Source organism: Tachysurus fulvidraco, chromosome 2, assembly GCF_022655615.1.
Source record: "Tachysurus fulvidraco isolate hzauxx_2018 chromosome 2, HZAU_PFXX_2.0, whole genome shotgun sequence".
Lineage (NCBI taxonomy): Eukaryota > Metazoa > Chordata > Actinopteri > Siluriformes > Bagridae > Tachysurus > Tachysurus fulvidraco.
The window spans coordinates 26,485,894-26,492,034 of NC_062519.1; the positions used below are offsets into that span (position 1 = coordinate 26,485,894).

The window sequence follows — 6,141 nt, forward strand, 5'->3', positions numbered from 1 at the left end:
TGATATTAAGACTTCATTCACTTTATTCAGAGCCGGTAAGAGATTCAATATATAATAGCATCTTGAGACATTATTAAATTAAAAGAACAGGGTTCCTTTCCACTTGACAGTCTGTGCGCTGGTGATCTTCCCATGAAGAATCGCACGCCAAATGCATCAGGATTGTCCATTCCACAGGGTGGGTTTCAGGACAAACCATCATAAATATGGGATGACACCACTGACTGCCAGCTGACCACAGGAGAGGATTGGGAAAGGGAATGGAAGAGGATATCTAGCTTAAGAAATTAAATGCAGGGTTTACAAATATTTCAGGACATCAGCTTCTATATCCTGAAAAACAGAGACATAAGATAGATATATAATAGATAGTCAAATAGATATATAAGACATAATATAATGCAATTTTACATATCATCACAATTCTTGTCTAAGTGTTTTTGACGCAAAAACTAATATCATACTGTATTGAAAAATGACTGCATGAGCTTCGGAAAACAGAGCTACAAGTAGGTTCCTGAGAAAGAACTTCCTCAATGCTGCCTTCAATCTTAGCCTAAAATAAGGAACATTAGTAGACGGTTATGTCTCGTTCCTGATCATGCAAATACTACCTATCCCAGTGCTCCATATCCATATGCCCCCCTGAATGGTGTCTATCATGTGTTAGCGGGAGAGCTGAACTGGGAATGAAATAGATTTCTGTCTTTGCCTGGAGGTAGATAGCTTCTGTCTCAAAAGATTTTTGCAAATGTTGTCTATGAAAATCAGAACATATTCCACTTACAATTGGATCTTTTAGTGGCGAGTATCTCTTCACAACCTTGCCTTGTCGGTCAATAAGGAACTGCACAAATCACACATTAGACATTAGTGTCAACATATCCTCTAAACCAAAAGAGCATTTAAGGCAAGAATCTGCAAATGAATTTCACTGACAACAGTTAGTCATATTGAACTAGGAATAGATGTGGACCTGCTTATTTATCTAATCAACACAATGCCTAAAATCATTCAGATACAAGTCAAGTGTTTTAGTTACTGTACAATAGTATACATTCTGCATAAGCTTTAGAGACTGCTGTATGTGTTCAGTAGATCTGCAGTTCATCCCATCAGGAAATAAACCTGATAGATCTATATAATTCTTAACTACCGCATAAGATAAAACTTGTTATGGACTTTTAGACATGTTACAAATGCCTCATTAGCATGATCATTTGTAGTGTAGTCTCAATTGTTAAAAGTGGAAGATTGGGAGTCACAGAATAGCTGTCACAGAGTCCTGCAATTTAGGCAAATCAAATAGGCAGATACAGTACCTTGGTGAAATTCCACTTGATTGCACTGAGAAAACACACACAAAAAAACATATTTTAGCCACTATTTTAGCCACTAAAGTATAGTACAGTCATTACACAGTGTCAGTATGGAAGTGAAGAACAAAACTTGTTCCATTATTTAATGTGTGGTGTATTGATGTGGTCTGTAATGTCTTTCCATTTCCATTGCTCTAAGGATGTGCAGATTTGAGCAATGTTGAGCGGACTAACTGAGCTAATGATAGTAATTTCCTATTTATCACATACAACTCATCTAGGCTGCTTAGAGCTGGTTCCTCATTGAAACAACAAATTTACAGTAAAACCTTGTCCCTTGTCTCTCTATGTATCGGTATGGAAAATCTGTCTGAAAAGTGCTGACTTACTTTCCTAGGAATCCTTCCCCATTTGGTTGCTCCTTTAACCACTTCCACAGGCTATGAGCTTCTGGTCCGTTTACGTTGATCTTGCTGAATAAGTCAAATTGCACATTGAAGGATTTGGCATATTTTTTGATCTGTTCATTTGTACCAGGTTCCTGATTAATACAGAGACAAAAAAATTATCATTAGCTTCTAAGCAATAAATAGCATTAATAGGCACTTAAACATATTCCTCATTTTGATTTTTTTTAATTAACTATTTTTTACTTATAATGCTTGAAGACTACAGAAATAAGAAAAAAAGCTTTTGAAGCATTTATAAACTCATTATACCTGCTTGGCAAACTGGTTGCATGGGAAAGCTAGGATAGATAAACCTCTCTCAGCATACTTGGCGTGCATCTGTGTAAACTGAGAGTAGTTTACTGGGGCTTTGCCTCATTGAGTGGCAACGTTAGTGATGATAACCACCTGACCTCTATAGAAAAAAAAAGACAACAAACAGGTTATTTTATTTTTCCTAAGATTTTGTGCTCTGTTGTACTTACTGAACTTAATGAAATCCTACAGACTTAAAAAGTCACTCAAAAGTCACTTAAAAGTCTGGACATTGGTAAAGAAAGTACTGACTAAATTATACTTCATGTAATTAAGCAAGTACTGAAATTATAAATGTCATAATCTGACTCATTTTAAAATGGATATATCCAGTCATAAATTACCCAGATAAAGATACAAATATAAAGTAAAATGTAAATGTAAAAGTTTAACTGGTAATTATCTTGTCTTGTAAGTTTTATTACTTATCTAAAACTATTAGAAGGTTGTCTTTGTATTAACAAATCAAGTATGCAGTTTTTTGCCTGAAAACCTCATCCAGTTTCTGTAAGTTAGCGTAATCAAATGCAAGACAAAGTTTACTCAGTTATCGAATTAATCAAAAGTAAACTATCCTGTAAAGGAATTATCAAAACAAACAAATCACTATTAAGAATGTAGAACTTAAAGGTGAGCATAGTTAAATATAGCCAGTTAGAGAAATTAATGTTGAAAAGGAGCTAGTATGCTTTTTCTTTGTCTTTTTGTATGTTAACATTTCACCTACTTGTATTTTTCCAGAGACACTTTATTGCCATCAATATCTGTGGCCGTGAACTCATAAATAGACGTGGCTGTTTTCCATTCCTCCACCTGTGCAGACTTGGGAAGAAAAGGATCATTATTGACCTCATAAATACTTTTCAATATTACTGGTATAACTTTTAGCAAAATTGCTTACCATTGTTTGCAACAGGATGGAGAAAAGGAGAGAGGACGATAGGAACCGCATGGTCGCCTTCAAAAGCTACTGAATTGAGAGACTCGTCGCTCTTTCCCTTTAAAATACTGAACACTACACAATCTTATCACAGTGTGATGCTTTGTGCAGAGAACAGAATGCACCCTGAACACAGGGCACTGGTTACAGCCTGACACAAGCACAAACAGCTGATTAGAGCAGAGTGATATCAGCTAAATGTCCTTTTCACTTGCAGCACTACAAAACAACCCAGTTGCATGGACGGTCTGTACACACACAGTATTTTATTTAAATAGACCACACTATTAATTGAGTGCAAAAGTTCAAAATCCATGTATTCTGGTTGAAAAAGGGTAATTGCGTAACGATTGTATTATGTTGGTGTAACCTGAGAAAATAACATATTTGCTCTGTGTGTGTGCGCGCGCGTGTGTGTGTGTATGCATGTGTGTGTAAGAGAGAGAGATAGAGGAAGAGAAAAATGGGTTAATATTTTATTTAGTGGTAAATATTTTGTGGTAAATATTTTTGCATTTAACTGGATGTGGCTACAGTAATAACAGAACTGTATAATATGAACACACGACAGTTACTGTGGGGAAGTGGTGGCTCAAGCGGTTATGCTCTGGGTTGTTCATCGGAGGATTGGGAAAGATTTTTCTCAAGCCCCAGCACTGACAAGCTGCCACTGTTGGGCCCTTGAGGAAGGCCCTTAACCAGGGGCAGTGTATCATAGCTTCCCCGTGCACTCTGACTCCAACCTCCTCAGTTGGGATATGCTGTAGTGTATATGTGGTGATAATAAAGGATTCTATACTACATTGCTACACATACAAATGATTAAAATGATTAATGATGAATGAATTGATCTGTAGGATTATATGAATACCAAGATGTTCTCCTTTAAATAATCTCTCATGTCTGAGATCAGGTCAATCACAGCATACAATAAGGCATGTGTGAGATATTCTGGGAAAACCTGCTAGATGTCACTGTGGATGAATTTAAAAAAACTACTGACAATTAAAATGTATTTACATGCTAGGTAAAGGTGGAGAGTAATGGTTTCACAGACATATAGTTGTTGTTGTTTTTTTTAAAGTGGGATGATGCTGTTTCTTTCAAATATTGTTACAAGAGTTTTCCATTACCACTGTTCCCTCTGGCTTGCTCATTAGAGATAAATTTACACATTTTAAATTTATATTCTGAATTTACACATTTCTCTAAAGCTGCTTTCTGACAATGTCCATAAGCTTTCCACAAGCCCTGCTGAGAAGAACACAGGTTTCAAGATCCCTAAAGCCATGGAACAATATGGATCATGACTTTTGGTCAACACAGTCTGCTGTCATTATTTCACTGGCTACAAAAATGACATCTGATTTGTTCAGAACCTAAACAGACTCACTGAACTGCTCCCATAAAGGCACCAACCCTACACCTTCGAATGTTTTTTAGAGCCAATTTTGCCATGTTCCAGGAGTACAAACCAGTCTGACCAAAAAAGTTTTTTTCCTCTTGAAAAGGTTCTACACATGATAAAGACTTATTCAAAAGGAAGACCGTAGCTTCCATCTTATTCTAGCCTGGAGAAGGCCGAAATGTTTATTAGAATCCCTCTCCATTCGCATGCATATGTCAATTCCTCATGTCAGTGGATCTACCTTCCCAACAGGCTAAAATCACAGATCCTTTGCTTTCAATTACAAGCAATCGCATTCAGCGTTGTAGACTTCTGCCTCTTCCTAGTCCAGTGAATATTATTAAGAACAATGTGTGCAATCCTGTAACCTCTGATGGCCAGGCGCCTCATTATACTGCTGTAACTGGATCACTAGCTCTTACATGCCACCAGTCTTGAGCAGGCTATGCAGTATAGATCCACCCTTGGCCATAGTAAAGGGCTCTTTAAAACTTCTGTGTTTCCTCAGGTATAGAACCCTGGCATGTATTGGTGGAAAGGAGAAGTAGGAAGGCAGCTGACTCTTCATTAAGGTATGTTGTTTATAACTGCTCTTAGACAAGACCTTGCTCTTGTATCTAATGGTAACGATGTTGGCCATATGAACATGTGATACTCCTCAGCTGTGACCGCCCATGATTAGCTTCAATAAGAGCAACTAAGCTAGCAAGAGTACTTACTGGGGCTCATACACTCATGTTATGTTCATTCCAGAAGGAACAAGACATCATCTATCCATCACTGCCCATCACAATCCACCAGAAGCCCAGCCTGGGATCTCCCTATTGTTCTTGAGTCCCTTATGAACCCATGTAGGCCCAAGTCATTGTGACACAAAATAGGTTTTGTTGAGATTATTACTTTTGTTTCCTTTCCTTCTATTGCAATGGTATTTGATTTTACTCTGATTTATATAATAGAATACTGATGAGAGATAAGGGGGAAAAACATACAATAACATGTATTTCATCAATTGGACACAGGATGGCAGTAACCACGAGCAGTGTTACACTGGGACAATTAGCGGTGCGCAGAGCAAGATGAGCTCATAATCCGAGTTAATGGAGAATGAGCAACTGTTGTCATGCGTCGCAGATTTCTCTGTAATAATTCTAATATTTCCAGGTTAGTTACACACCTTTTATGTGACTACAGATGTTTATAAGCTAATGCGAATCAGATTGTACATGTCAATTTTACAAAACATCTCATATTTTTCCTGTATAATTATGTAATCCTCATCAACCACTACACTGATTAAACACCTTAGTACCTAACAGTTAGTAAGTAGGAAATGTTTTCTGATGACATGTGACACATGACATGTCTAAGCTAAGATAACGCACATGCATAAGAACACATATTTAATGCCATACAGTACATAATATACACACGTTGTTTTAGAGGAGCAGTGAGGTTTATCAGTGCGTCCAGTAAAGCAAAGATTTACAGACTAGTTCCAAATTTTAATGCTGATTTCCATCCCTGCTCTTGGTATGGCCAATACTTGAAGCATTATTGAAGTAAAATAATAATAATAATAACAATAATAATAATTTGTTTAATATCTTTTAATTTGAATTTTGCATATCATGATGCCAAATCTTGACAAATTTTTAGACAGACACTTATCATACTGTATTGAAAAATGATTGTATGCTATTGTAACAA

At 36.7% G+C, this 6,141-nt stretch overlaps 1 pseudogene; it reads right to left on the minus strand.

The window, feature by feature from the left end:
• Nucleotides 1–3,255, minus strand: LOC113657778 (annotated as a pseudogene).
• Between the last annotated feature and the right edge of the window lie 2,886 nt (nucleotides 3,256–6,141).